General features: G+C 36.5%; 1 protein-coding gene across 1 annotated transcript in view; it reads left to right on the top strand.

The window, feature by feature from the left end:
- The first annotated feature begins 694 nt into the window (after positions 1-694).
- The window catches only part of LOC139942203 (uncharacterized), a 33548-nt gene continuing 20330 nt past the window's right edge, over positions 695-13912 (top strand). The window contains exon 1 of the mRNA XM_071938977.1: positions 695-768. The gene's annotated coding sequence lies outside the window, so the exon portion shown is untranslated. The remainder of the gene's footprint in view (positions 769-13912) is intronic.

The following is a 13912-nucleotide window of genomic DNA, read 5'->3' as shown; positions in this document are numbered from 1 at the left end:
TAATTCGTTTATTGTCTACGCGTGCACGTGATGTTTTTTTTGTGCTAATGTCCTATTAAAATGCATATGTATTTTAGCCGTTTTTTAAATTTTAACGCGTGCACGTGATGGTTTTTTGTGCTAATGTCCTATTAAAATGCAAATGTATTTTAGCCGTTTTTAAATTTTGCAACCTAAATTTTATATCACGTCTCAAACCAGTTTTTACAATTATGTGAAGTTTTTAAAGAAGGTTATCAACTAACAAAAAAGGCTGGTCAATGAAGGACTAGACAAAATTAAAGCTCGCGAATTTATTTTCTTAATCTTAACCACCGTTAAAATCGATGAGTGTTATTATTTTAATATACATCCTCATATGATTGTAGTGACACAATCTCGGACCAATTTTAAGCGCGCCGTCTGCGAGCACACTGTGATGATCATTATTGAATTTGATGTCTATTTAACTCTGCCTGCACTGACAGCGTGGACATTGCCCATTGGTTCCGCTAGCTAGCATTCATGACACATGTCCACGTTGGAAAAAAAACTGTCTACGTTGGTAAATAATGAGCACGTGCAAACGGTATAGGAACCAATAATTTATGATGTATCACACGCATCGTCCAATACTCTAATAGTTTGAGAGGAAGAACTATAGTATGTTTGACGCACAGCCGGAAACGCATCTCTCGCGTCGATATAAAATTATCTTTAAAAGTGGGTTTTTAGGAGTTGACACTTTTTGACTGACGGGAGAGCGGTAGTTTACATGCGACTTATAAGGTAAGACTATTATATTATGATGTTTTTTATGATACGCGAGCTCGACAATTTAAAGACAGGAACATTAAAACATTAGACTCAGTTATCGTCAAACTGACAATAGATAACATGCAGTGCGCAGTAAGCTAACAGTCACAATGCATCTGTACATGCCCCTGTATTCTCAACAAAATAACAACTCACGAATTTGTAACCCGGTATTATAGATGACAACATTTCAAACACACCACGTGGAAGTGAAGTTTTACACTATAAAACGAAGTTTTACAGTTATAAAACATCAATAAAATATAAATCATCAAAATTAATTATCCTGAATCGGCGACTTGAAGCTTAACGCGCAACTATAAAAAGTGCAAAATAAAATTTAAATGAGGGTGTTTTATCATACTCTTGTTGTTTGTATAGCTTTATAATTCTCTTTCCGTTTGTTTATTAAAGGCAGTGGACACTATTGGTAATTGTCAAAGACTAGCCTTCACAGTTGTTGTATCTCAACATAATATGCATAAAATAATAAATCTGTGAAAATTTTAGCTCAATCGGTCAACGAACTTGCGAGATAATAATGAAAGAAAAAAACAACCTCGTCACACGAAGTTGTGTGCGTTAGATGGTTGATTTCGAGACCTCCAGCTCTAAATCTAAATGAGGTCTTGAAATCAAATTCGTGGAAATTTACTTCTTTCTCGAAAACTATGGCACTTCAGAGGGAGCCGTTTCTCACAATGTTTTATACCATCAACCTCTCCCCATTACTCGTCACCAAGAAAGGTTTTATGCTAATAATCATTTTGAGTAATTACCAATAGTGTCCACTGCCTTTAATGTGTAATGATTTGGTGTTTTCTTCTATGATTTACAACAAATAAATTACTCGAATCTTGGTTGTCGTCGCTGCCAATGGTGTTTTCTTCGTAAAATTTAAAAAGGTCTCTATGCATTTGCCTTCACGGTCAAATTATTGCACTTCCCAAACTGTAATGAACAACGATGTTTGTTTGAAATTATAAAGGTTCTAGAATATACATCATTCATTCTCTGTATCGCGCTCTACAAAAAAAAAAATCCTGGTTCCAAATTGATACATTTGAGGTCAGTCTGACCCGGGTAGGGGTTTAACAGTGGGATTTTATTTCGGATTCTTGGTCAACCGGACCCTATTCTGTATCATTTTGGGGCTTCCCTTTTGCACCAATGTAATTTTCAAAGTATTTGTGCAATGACGGTAATAAAAAAGTTTTATAAAAAAATAATAAATATATATTAAAATTTAAACAGCTCTGTGAAATAGGGCCATGATCTACTCAGCCTAAAAACGGCTAAATAAAAAACTAACCACCCATAGTATACAGCAGAACGTAAGCATGGTTATGTTACATGAGTTAAAGATAGTCGAATCAACTGAGCCAACTTTGACAACATAACAACGATTTATCGTCTGGTGGATGAAAGAGACATTTAAGTTCAAAATGAACATTGTATAATTTGACTGCTAGTGGCATACACAAATCAATAATACTGACTCTTCGCACTGCTGGGCTGAGATTTAAATTTATCTCTAAAAACAAAACAAAAATAACAGGCATTTATATAGAGCGCTCTTACACATGGATACCACTGCCCTTCACAAGAAACGGAACAACCAGCAAATAAATAAAGGCACTATTTATAGGGAAAACATGGTTCTCTCGTAATGACATACGCCCGTCTCGTTGCGTTAGTACATTATACCTTTGAGGAAGTCTGAAGACAAATACCGGAAGACGGGTATCGACGTTTCAATGGCAAACTCTTTGTCGTCTGCAGCGATAAGATAGCAGTCATAGAAGGCCGGATTAATGATAACTTACAATCGGAATATCAATTTTGTTTAAAGGCACGTGACACTTTTTGGTGATTACTCAAAAAAAATAACTGCTAGCATAAAAACTTACTTTGTAACGAGCAATTGGATGCTGTTTAAAAGAAAACATGCGAGAAACGGCTCCCTCTGAAGTAACGTAGTTCTCAAAAGAAATTATTAAGAGTCAGTTCAGGTAAATAGTTGACATACTTGCTCACGGTCAAAAAATGATTTTTTTTTATACTTTGTGGGTGGAAGGGCCTTGGGGTGCAAGTCAACAAAATTGCATTTTCAATTCTATATATAGCCCGTTGCCATGGTTACGGCTCATTTTAATTTTTTTGCCATTTTAGGTCGATTTTGGGGTCTGAAAAACTGGTTTTTAGCTCATATTTACAACTCCACCTCTAGCCTTGATCAAGGCTGTTGACGTACTGTTCCCCGGCCCGGTTCGCGGCACACGCATGCAGTACATTCACAAATGTACATTACCATACATTGTACAGCGAGAACAGTACAGCGTAGTCGTGAGAACGGTCGTGTCTTTGTATTTTCAACCTCATACACGTGGCTCAAACAACAGCCTTGATGGGTTTGTAAAGCTTTATCGGAATTCCGATAAACGGGTATTCATGATGTGGGCGTGTCATTCTAAACATTGGCCAACCACAGGCGCGATTGAGAATGACGTATTACTGCTAGCAATCATGCCACATCCATGTGTGTGTACGCTGAACGCTAGCTGTATATGTACATGTAGTGTACTACGTGCTTTTTATAGCAGTGTCGGGAGCGTGGTGTATATTAGCTATGATTGTAAGGGGTCTGAATGCGCTGCCGGACGGGTGAGCCGGACATGACTCGCCCGGTCGGTAATGGTGTGGAACAACTTCGAACAACTTCCGTTGTCTTGCGTTTCATTATAACACGAGGACTATAATTACAACGTAGCTGGTAGATTTGTCCCTGAATTGGAAGCGGCTGTACTATATAAGTGTAACGTTGTAGTGTAGTACTAGTAGTATGGCAAGAGTTAGTTTATGAAATAGAACTTTATTTAGTTGTTGTTCAGCCACACGCCATCTTCTACCGTCTGTCGACAACACATATTTTCGATCCCCAACTTTGATTTACCGCGAGAAACGTAATGAATAATATATTTCTACATTAAGACAAAATAAACAGCTGGGTTTCATATCTCATCTGGTCTGTGTTTTTACTTCAAGGGGATGGGGTGTGTTGTACTGTCATATGCCCAACACCTAAGAATTCTTACCAAGTAGCCATCTTGCCGGAAACCCATGACACCTGGATACTTTTTTAACCTTTCTCAAACACATTTCACATGGTCTAATTTCCTTCCTTCTATTTCTAAACCCATGATTGATGCATTAAACGCGGCTGTTACATTTTGTTGAAAGTTTCTGTAGTTGTGTTGCAAATTATACACCATTGATTTCCAGCGACTTACAGTTTTGTTTTACTAGTAGGGATTTCTCCCTTGCCCGCCGCCATTATTGCAACTATACTACAGCCACTGCTTGTTTACAATACGTCGACGAGCACATGTGTGCGAGTGCTTGCAGAACAACGTTGTGATTGACATCGCAGCGAGAGTTTATAGGTCAACCAACAACCAATGAGAACGGGTTGTTAGTAAACATTAGCATAATGAGCTCCGCCCTAAATTTTGGCAGATACAAAACCATCAAGGCGCTACTTGGGAAGACCCATGTACCGTAAGTGTACCGTATACTGATGGTACATGTACATAGTACGTATGTGTACATAGTACGTATGTGTACATACGCTGTACACGTATATGCACTGGGTTATGCATGGGGGTGCGCTGGCGGAATTCAGTGATGGGGACTGGGATTTTGCAGATCGCAGCTGGCTGTAGCGCCTTGATCAAGGCTACTCCACCCCACCAAAATGCAATATTAATTCAAAAAACCTTTTATATCACTACAAAGTATCATCCTTGGCCTTCCTTGAGAAAAAAAATTATTGCTTTAAATATCACCCTTGTGCTATTTTTGCATCATGCATTACAGTATGTTTTTAGAACTTGCAAAATCGACATTTTTACCCTATTTTTGGACCCCAAAATGTCAACTTGCCAGGGGTCTCAGAAAATTTTCCTTTCGTCTGTGATTAGGACCAACATTGGTCTTTCCATATCTGGTGTCAAAAACTTGGGCAATTGAATCCTGTTGGGCCAGTACTGCCTCAAAACTAGACTTTTTTCCCCAAAACATGAAAAATGCCTTCTTAAGGGTCTTTTCACATAATATCGACATACGTGTCCATGGTAAAAGAAAAGGAATATTTTTTTTTATACTTTGTGGATGGTAGGGACTTGGGGTGCAAATAAACAACATTAACATTTCAAATCATAATATAACACGTTGCCATGGTAACAGTTCATTTGTGTTTAGGCCACTTTGGGCCGATATTGGGGAATGACAAACTGTTTTTTTAAGTTAATATTTACAACTCCACCCCACCAAAAAACAAAAGTATTTCATAAAACCTTTTACATCACTACAAAGTATCATCCTTGGCTTTACTTGAGACAAAAAAATGTTGCTATAAATTTCACCCTTGTGCTATTTTAAGAACGTGCATTACAGTATGTTTTTAGAGCTTGCAAAATCAACATTTTTACCATATTTTTTGCCCTCAAAATTCCATTTTTTCAGGGGTCTCAGAATATTTTCCTTTCGGTTTTGATCAGGGCCATAATTTGTCTTTTTATTTCTGGTAAGAAAAACTCGGGCAATTGTATCCTGATGTAACAGAACTGTCTCAAAAATAGACCCTTTTCCCCGAAAACATAGAGAAATGCATTTTGAAATATTTGCTTCATTTTGAATTTATAACATGAAGAAGTTAGCTATAATTCCATCAATCTGGCAGCTTTTTATAAGCACTTTGTAGGTTTAGTGCATTACCAAACATGGATCAGGACTTGTTGATGACCTAAATCTTATAATTTGCCCCACTCCGGCCCTGGCCCAATCATGTTTCTTGACATTGCATAAAATAAAATAACAGTTTTGTGAACAGCGCCTCTTTTTTAAAAGTCACATTTTTTAATTCCCCTTGCACATTAAGAAAGTTTGTACTGTCTTTAATGTTTTATTGGTTCTCGGAATATTTCCCTTTTTGTTTTGATTGGGCTATCAATCATTATAATTTGCATGTCTACTGGGGAGAAACACTTTGGTTTATTGTATCCTGTTGTGACACTTCTGCCTCAAAAATGGTAATTTTTCCAAAAACAATAAAAATGCATTTTGAAGTTATCTTTTAGTTTGAATTGATAAAAAACAAAAACGACAAGCTTGTTAAAAGCATATGACACTGTTTCCATGCTCTTTAAGCCACTGAGTTCTTGTTTTGTCATAACTACTTTACCTAGTTGTACAGGTATGATTCACATTGCAAGAAGAGAAGTAGTGCGATGAGCAAGGTTTACTGTTCTTGTCTTTACATGGCCTTATAACAGTCTTCTTGGTCCCCTGCCCGCTACCAAACTAAACATTTTCATCCCAATCAGAACAAAGAGGCTCTAAAAGTGAGCAAGTACTGTATCCAAAGTATCTAACCATTTAGCCGCTGTACCGCCCAGCCGCATTATATAGCGATACACTGTATGCGGTACGAGGAAACCTCGCTAGCTTGTGTTTGTAGAAAAAAAGGAACATCAAAAGAAAACTCGATAGTCATTAGTAGGTCTACGCATTTGTTAACATATCTAGTTGTTATAGATCGTTATTAATTCTCCCTTCACAGTTGACTTGTCGAAGCTAATGATGATGACATAATTTAGCTCTTACGAAAAATAAAACGCTCATTAGTAAACAGGAAACTGTTCATCATTTATGATATTGTCAAAAATTAGCGCCTTCGCATTTAATCAGTATGAGCATGAGCCAGAAAAAAGCCTTGAAAAGCTATTGTGTTCTTTTATTCGCCATAAAAAAATACCGTAGCCGTTTAACGAGAGGCATTTATTGTTCCCATGAGAACTTTTATACAAATATTACCGAAAGGGTAAAAAATTGTGCATACACATTAAGACATGGCTATCTTTTAAAATTTGAACTATGATTCCAGTAATTTACTGCAAGACTCTTGAGAAATTGGATTTCAGCAAACTCGGGCGGTGTAGGGACTAAAGGGCTAAATGGCCATTCACCTGCTTTGGCCTTCTGTAAGCAGTTCTCCCATCTATGGTGGGGTTCCTTTCAATTGTACTGTTGCAAACAATAAAAGAGTTGGTTTATTTAACGTGATAAACAATTCAATGTTTTTTGTTGATCGTTCTCAGAGACATATATAATAATTATGAATTAGTAAGATAGTGAATGGAAAAAATATCAAACTAGCCTGAATAGACTTTTGTCACTGCAAATGCATCTTACTTATTTATGTTCAGCAGGTGCAAGTTTTTACAACTTCTTTCAATGTTGTTTCATTAAAGGAACACGTTGCCTTGGATCGGTTGAGTTGGTATTTGAAAAGCGTTTGTAAACGTTTATTAAAAAATGCATATGATTAGAAAGATATTTTAAAAGTAGAATATAATGATCCACACAAGTATCACTCAAAACATCTTTCTAACCATGCATTTTAAAACAAACCGTTACAAACGCATTTCAAAGACCAACTTAACCGATCCCAGGCAACGTGTTTCTTTTAAATAATCTCTTACGCTCATCTTGCAAATCGTTAGTATCATTGTTTTTAATAAGATCTTGGCAAACTTTTCCAACACTTTTAAGCGGGCTTTTTAATTTCCCACGTTTGTGTTGGACATGATTGGATGCTCCAAACCATCTGCCGCAAGCACAGAAACTACATTGTTTATGATCTCTATCTCTAAGAAAAGTTTTACATTTGGTAGCAGGCAGGGACCAAGGAGAGTAGGCCCTGTATTAAAGACAACTTGTAAAGAATGCTCATCGCACTCTACTTGCAATGGGAATCATACCTGTGCAATAGGTAAAGTAGCCAAATCAAGAACTCTCAGTGGCAAAGCATTGGTTATGGTTTGGTTGGATACCATTATGTTTAAATAAAAACTTTGTATTCATTACTCAAAGGGCATGGAAACAGTGCCAGATTTTTAACAAGCATGCATTGTTTTTGGAAAAATTACTATACTTAAGGCATGATCAGTCACAACAGGATACAATAAACACAGTGTTTCTGCCCAGAAGACATGAAAATACCAATAACAACCGAAAGGGAACACTTTCACAAAAAGAGGTGCTATTCACAAAACATTGTATTATGCAATGTCAAGAAATATGATTGGGGCTGGGCCGGGCAAATTGTAAAATTAAGGTCATCAACAGTTCCTGATCAATGTTGGGTAATCCACTAAGTGCTAAGGAAAAGCTGCAAGATTGATAGAATTATTACTTTTTAATGTTAGAAATTCAATATGAAGAAAAAACAATTCAAAATGCATTTTTCTGTTTGAGGGAAAAAGTCTGTTTTTGAGACAGTACTGTTAACATCAGGATACACTTGCCAAGTTTTTCTTACCAGAAATAAAAAAGACAAATTTTGGCCCTGATCAAAACCGAAAGGAAAATATTCTGAGACCCCTGAAAAAAATGAAATTTTGAGGGCAAAAAATATGGTAAAAATGTTGATTTTGCAAGTTCTAAAAACATACTCTTATGCACGTTCTAAAAATAGCACAAGGGGGAAATTTATAGCAATATTTTTTTGTCTCAAGTAAATCCAAGGATGATACTTTGTAGTGATGTAAAAGGTTTTATGAAATAATTTTGGTTTTTGGTGGGGTGGAGTTGTAAATATTAACTAAAAAAACAGTTTGTCATACCCTAAGATCAGCCTCAAGTGGCCTAAACACACATGAACTGTTACCATGGCAACGTGTTATATTATGATTTGAAATGTAAATGTTGTTTATTTGGACCCCAAGTCCCTACCATCCTACCATTTACACAAAAATGAAAAATATTATTTTTTTTTTTACCGTGGACACGTATTTCGATATTATGTGAAAAGACCCTTAAGAAGGCATTTTTCATGTTTTTGGGAAAAAAGTCTAGTTTTGAGGCAGTACTGTCACAACAGGATACAATTGCCCAAGTTTTTGACACCAGATATTGAAAGACCACTGTTGGCCCTAATCACAGCCGAAAGGGAAATTTTCTGAGACCCCTGGCAAGTTGACATTTTGGGGTCCAAAAATAGGGTAAACATGTTGATTTTGCAAGTTCTAAAAACATACTGTAATGCATAATGCAAAAATAGCACAAGGGTGTTATTTAAAGCAATATTTTTTTTTCTCAAGGAAGGCCAAGGATGATACTTTGTAGTGATATAAAAGGTTTTTTGAAATAATGTTGCATTTTGGTTGGGTGTAGTTGTAAATATGAGCTAAAAACCAGTTTTTCAGACCCCAAAATCGGCCTAAAATGGCCAAAAAACAAAATGAGCCGTAACCATGGCAACGGGCTATATATAGAATTGAAAATGCAATTTTGTTTACTTGCACCCCAAGGCCCTTCCACCAACAAAGTATAAAAAAAATTCATTTTTTGACCGTGAGCAACTATGTCAATTATTTTACCTGAACTGACTCTTAAATAACAAATCTGTGAACATTTTGAATAAATTATTGGTCATTTAAGTTGCAAGAAAACAATGAAAGAAACAACACCCTTGTTGCATTACTTTATGTGCGCTCAAATGCATAATAAAGGCTTCTTTTATTATTTTAGTGAGAAATTACCTCTTCAAAAACGTTAACGTTACGAGGGACAGGTTTCTCATAATCTTTTATACTATCAACAGCACAGCTTCATTGCTCAGTTCCAAGTAAGTCTTATGTTCGCAATGATTTGTTTTTTTAGTAGTTACTACATAGTTTCCAGTGTCTAAGGGGAACGTATATGCCTACCTCTGGTTTTATTGAACCGTTCGATTTTTTTATCCATATAAATGTAGATATAACTATAGACGATGTGACCTCTGATGTCACACGAAAACCATAACATTGCAATGAGGTGTCAACAACACAGTGAGTCGACCAACCTTGACGAAACCCAAAAATACATGTAGAATTATTTTAGATTTTGGCAAGAGTCCATTGTGCGTACTGTACTTTATAATAATGCGGGTATAAAGCAGTAAAATCGCAATACAGCCAATAGTTATGCAAAACACTGTGAAACGAGAGCTTAATTGTGGGGAGGTTTGTTTAATTAAAAAAGACAAGAAATAATTATTAACATTGTGTGGTGCACCCCACAATGTTTTAACAGTAAAGGTTAAATAAAAAGAATCAAAGACAACACCTGGGAAAAGCCCACAATGTTGCTGTACTAAAATAAGAAAATAATAATATATATTTATACCGCACTTAATATTACTACTACGTTTCTAAGCGATATGGTGCTGGTGTCATTGGAGACTATAGTTAACCAGGGCAACCGCACAAAATACAATGAACAAATTATAAACAAATCAAGCAAAACAAAAGCAGAAATAAGCATAAGAAAGTTAAACAATATTAACAGAAAATGTCTGGGTTTTTTTTTTTGTCTCGATGAGGTACTTTTTGCAGGCCGACTTTACATCTCATGGGAATAAAAACGTAATAGATTCAGGTCAGACGTTTTCATGATTGTTGATCCTCCCCATTGAGCACAACAATTAAATTAAGAACAAGTCTTTGTTCCATGCATTAGTATAGAATGGAAAAATTTAATTATGCGCCAAGAATGGTAATCTAGTTACGTAGTATTATAATGGAAACCTATCTTAACTGTTTTGGGCATGTGAACAATCCTTCCGGGGATCTTTTGATGATCTTGTTTCTTGATGCTTTACAGCAGAGCAGGAAATAAAGGCTTATGCTTATTACGATTTGGTTGTAAAATAAAAAACAAACTATCGCGTTATTATACATCATCTTTAAAGGCAGTGGACACTATTGGAAATTGTCAAAGACTAGCATTCACAGTTGCTGTATCTCAACATATCCATAAGATAACAAATCGTGAAAATTGAGCTCAGTCAGTCATCGAATTTGCGAGATAATAATGAAAAAAAAAATCACCCTTGTCACAAGAAGTCGAGACGTCAAGTTCTAAATCTGAGGTCTCGAAATCAAATTCGTGGAAAATGTCTTCTTTCTCGAAAACTCTTACACTTCAGAGGGAGCTGTTTCTCACAATGTTTTATACCATTAACCTCTCTCCATTACTCGTCACCAAGAAAGTTTTTATGCTAAACAAAAATTGAGTAATTACCAATAGTGTCCACTGCCTTTAAGTTTTTAATGAACACAATAATGTGAAGAATAAACTATAAACATTTGTAAATTTGCGGATACAACCATGCAATACGTTTCTTTTGATTTAGTGTTGGTCTCGACGTTTCGACCAGTAGTACTGTTCGTCTTCAGGAGAAAACTTGTCTCCCGTTCGAAACGTCGAGACCAAACCGGCTCTTTTGAGAGCCAACACCCCATCAAAAGAGATATATTACAGTGTTGTACCCGCAAGTTTACAATTATATATAATTCATTCTTATTACTCGCACAATGCAAGACTTCAAACACCACATAAATTTAGCAAGGCGCGTATCAGTGAAACAAAGAGAACGGGTTTTTGTATCTTTGAGAGATTTGTACGAGAGTCATTTAGCACCACCAACAGATAAATTTCAAATCCGCTAATGCGGATTGTGAATCCGTTGAACGGGTTGTGAGTCCGTACGGTTTTCACGGATTGTGAATCCGTAATAACGTTTTTATTTATTTATTTTTTAATTTTTTTTATGGAAGGGGAATCCGTAATTACTGTGAATCCGTTAAAATAACGGGTCAGAAAAAGACATTTGTTTGATGCAATTTCAATGACCAAGTGAGTCCAAATTAGACCTTAATATTGTACTTTTTGTTTACATGTTGGGTACACCAAGTGACAAAACAATACTAGTCTTTGGCATTTACCAAAAGGTGTCCAGTACCTTTAATACCATAAATCCTAATTTCACAATTCCTTGAATTTCCAGGACTCCCTAAAAAGCACTTTGGTTGAAAACGGGTATAGACCAGCACGTTTATAGTCTAAGTTGTCTGCATTATTTCTCTGTCAATCAAACTTAAACTAAAAGTAATAGATCGAAATTTTATTTACAAATCGGCCATGTCGGATGAACGGCAGTAAATGCCCTTATGTTGAAATCCCTCTTTATTTAAAGCCATTGGACCATTTTGGTACAAAAAAAATACAAGTTCACAGATTTACAAATAACTTACAGGGTTTACAGAAGGTAGTGGTGAAAGACTTCTCTTGAAATATTATTCCATGAAATGCTTTACTTTTTGAGAAAACAGTAAAACAATATCAATTCTCGTTAGCGAGAATTACGGATTTATTTTAAACACATGCCTTGACACGGCGAAACGCGCGGATACGAGGGTGGGGTTTCCCGTTATTTTCTCCCGACTCCGATGACCGATTGAGTCTCAATTTTCACAGGTTTGTTATTTGATATAGAAGTTGTGATACACGAAGTGTGGGCCTTGGACAATACCGTTTACCGAAAGTGTCCAATGGCTTTAAGCTACGCAAAGCACTCAATCAACAACATTTAATTAATGCTTCATAAGTTTTTTGTGAATTTCAAGCATTGACTATCTTTTTTGCAACGTAGAAAAATAACTGTTGTTTGCTGGAGTTTTTAAATTAAACTTTGTCAAATTGATAATGTTATTGTTGTTTAACAAGTTTTGTTTTAAAAACACTTTCAAAAGATTGTTATCGATTTATTATAAGGGGGAGTTGCAACATCTGGAGGTGGCCTCATTATATTAACAAAAAAAGGGTGCCAAAACGTAATTGTGTGCAAATTTGTTACCGGTTTATGTGATTTTCTAAGTATTTCATCAGAATAGTGGCTGCACAAACTGATTTTGATCAAAGAAGTGTGACCCACAAATCCGTCTGTCTGTAAGTTGTCTTTTGAAAACGGTAACATTTTTAACACATCAATATGAGAAGCATTTCTGCACGACACGTGCGTTCAAATTAGGGACTAGTCTTCCTATGTGGGGAAAAACCGCTTCAGTCTTTCGGCAATTATCCCCAAAACGCTACCACCTTGAAAAGAAGAATATTTCACTGGTTAGTTTTATTGAATGGTAGTATCTACCTTTATATAGGACTAAAACAATCAAACGAAAAAGAAGGAAAAAAAGGCTAACATTGTCTACAAAATGGTATAAATTCGGTCTTTAGAAGAAAAACATTAATATGAATTCGTACCATAATAATTCATCAGGCAAGTGATTCAGAACAGCGGCCAAATCCAGAATAACACAGTTTATAACTTTTCACCGAATTACAGACATTCGCAAACAAACCAGAGTTGATGCATTATCTAACTCTATATCTGTTTTGACAAGTTAGTGATCGAACAAGGTTAAGTGATGTTTATTGGCGCGTATAAATGGGCCGTGTAAATACTAGGTGCGTTCGTTTAGCTTCCCTGGGTCGACCCCGGTCGCTAATTTCTTTTCCCAAAACGACATTGCGATGATTTGACATGCCAATTTCATTATGACGTAATTTGATGGAAAGAGCCAATCACAGCGGCAGGGAAAAAGTATTGAAATGTCGTTTGGGGAAAAAATCACACCCCGGTCTGCCCCGGTGGTGCGTTCGAATAGCTTTGACGTCATTTCAGGGGCTCACCTGGGTCAGCCCCCAGTGCCCTGCTTGTGGAGTGGGTCACTTGGGGGCTGGCCCCAGGTGCATAAAGTCACTTCGGGTACGGTGAGTGATCGTTTGTTAAGCTCGTGTCAGGGGCTCACCCGAGTGAGCCCGTGGGGTAGACCCAGGGAAGCTATAATCGAACGCACCCATTGCTAGTATTAGTTGAGGAAGCACTTTATAATAGTCGGTTTGTTATATTGCGCTTTACTCGTCCGAAGGGCGTCTCAAAGCTCTCCAATATCACCACCCTTTGGTCACTGGGCCATTAAATTCACTGCTTGAACGAAAATGTCAAGTCGTGAACTTTGCTGAATTTCATTTAAAATGTTTTCAATAACCAAGGAAATCGAGTCATATGATTATAAATAGATTTTAATTGTGTAAAAAAAATAATCATTTCCAATACCCTTGTTCAGCGCTTGTCAATATGATTTGCGAAAAGTTCCGTTACGTAATCACTCTTAAAACTTCATAGTTGGGAGCTCCAATTTGTAAAGCCGCTTTGTTGCAGCACGGAGGT

Source organism: Asterias amurensis, chromosome 9 (assembly GCF_032118995.1).
Source record: "Asterias amurensis chromosome 9, ASM3211899v1".
NCBI classification, from domain to species: domain Eukaryota; kingdom Metazoa; phylum Echinodermata; class Asteroidea; order Forcipulatida; family Asteriidae; genus Asterias; species Asterias amurensis.
The sequence above is the reverse complement of the archived record's forward strand: the minus strand, read 5'-3'. Positions and strand labels throughout refer to the sequence as shown.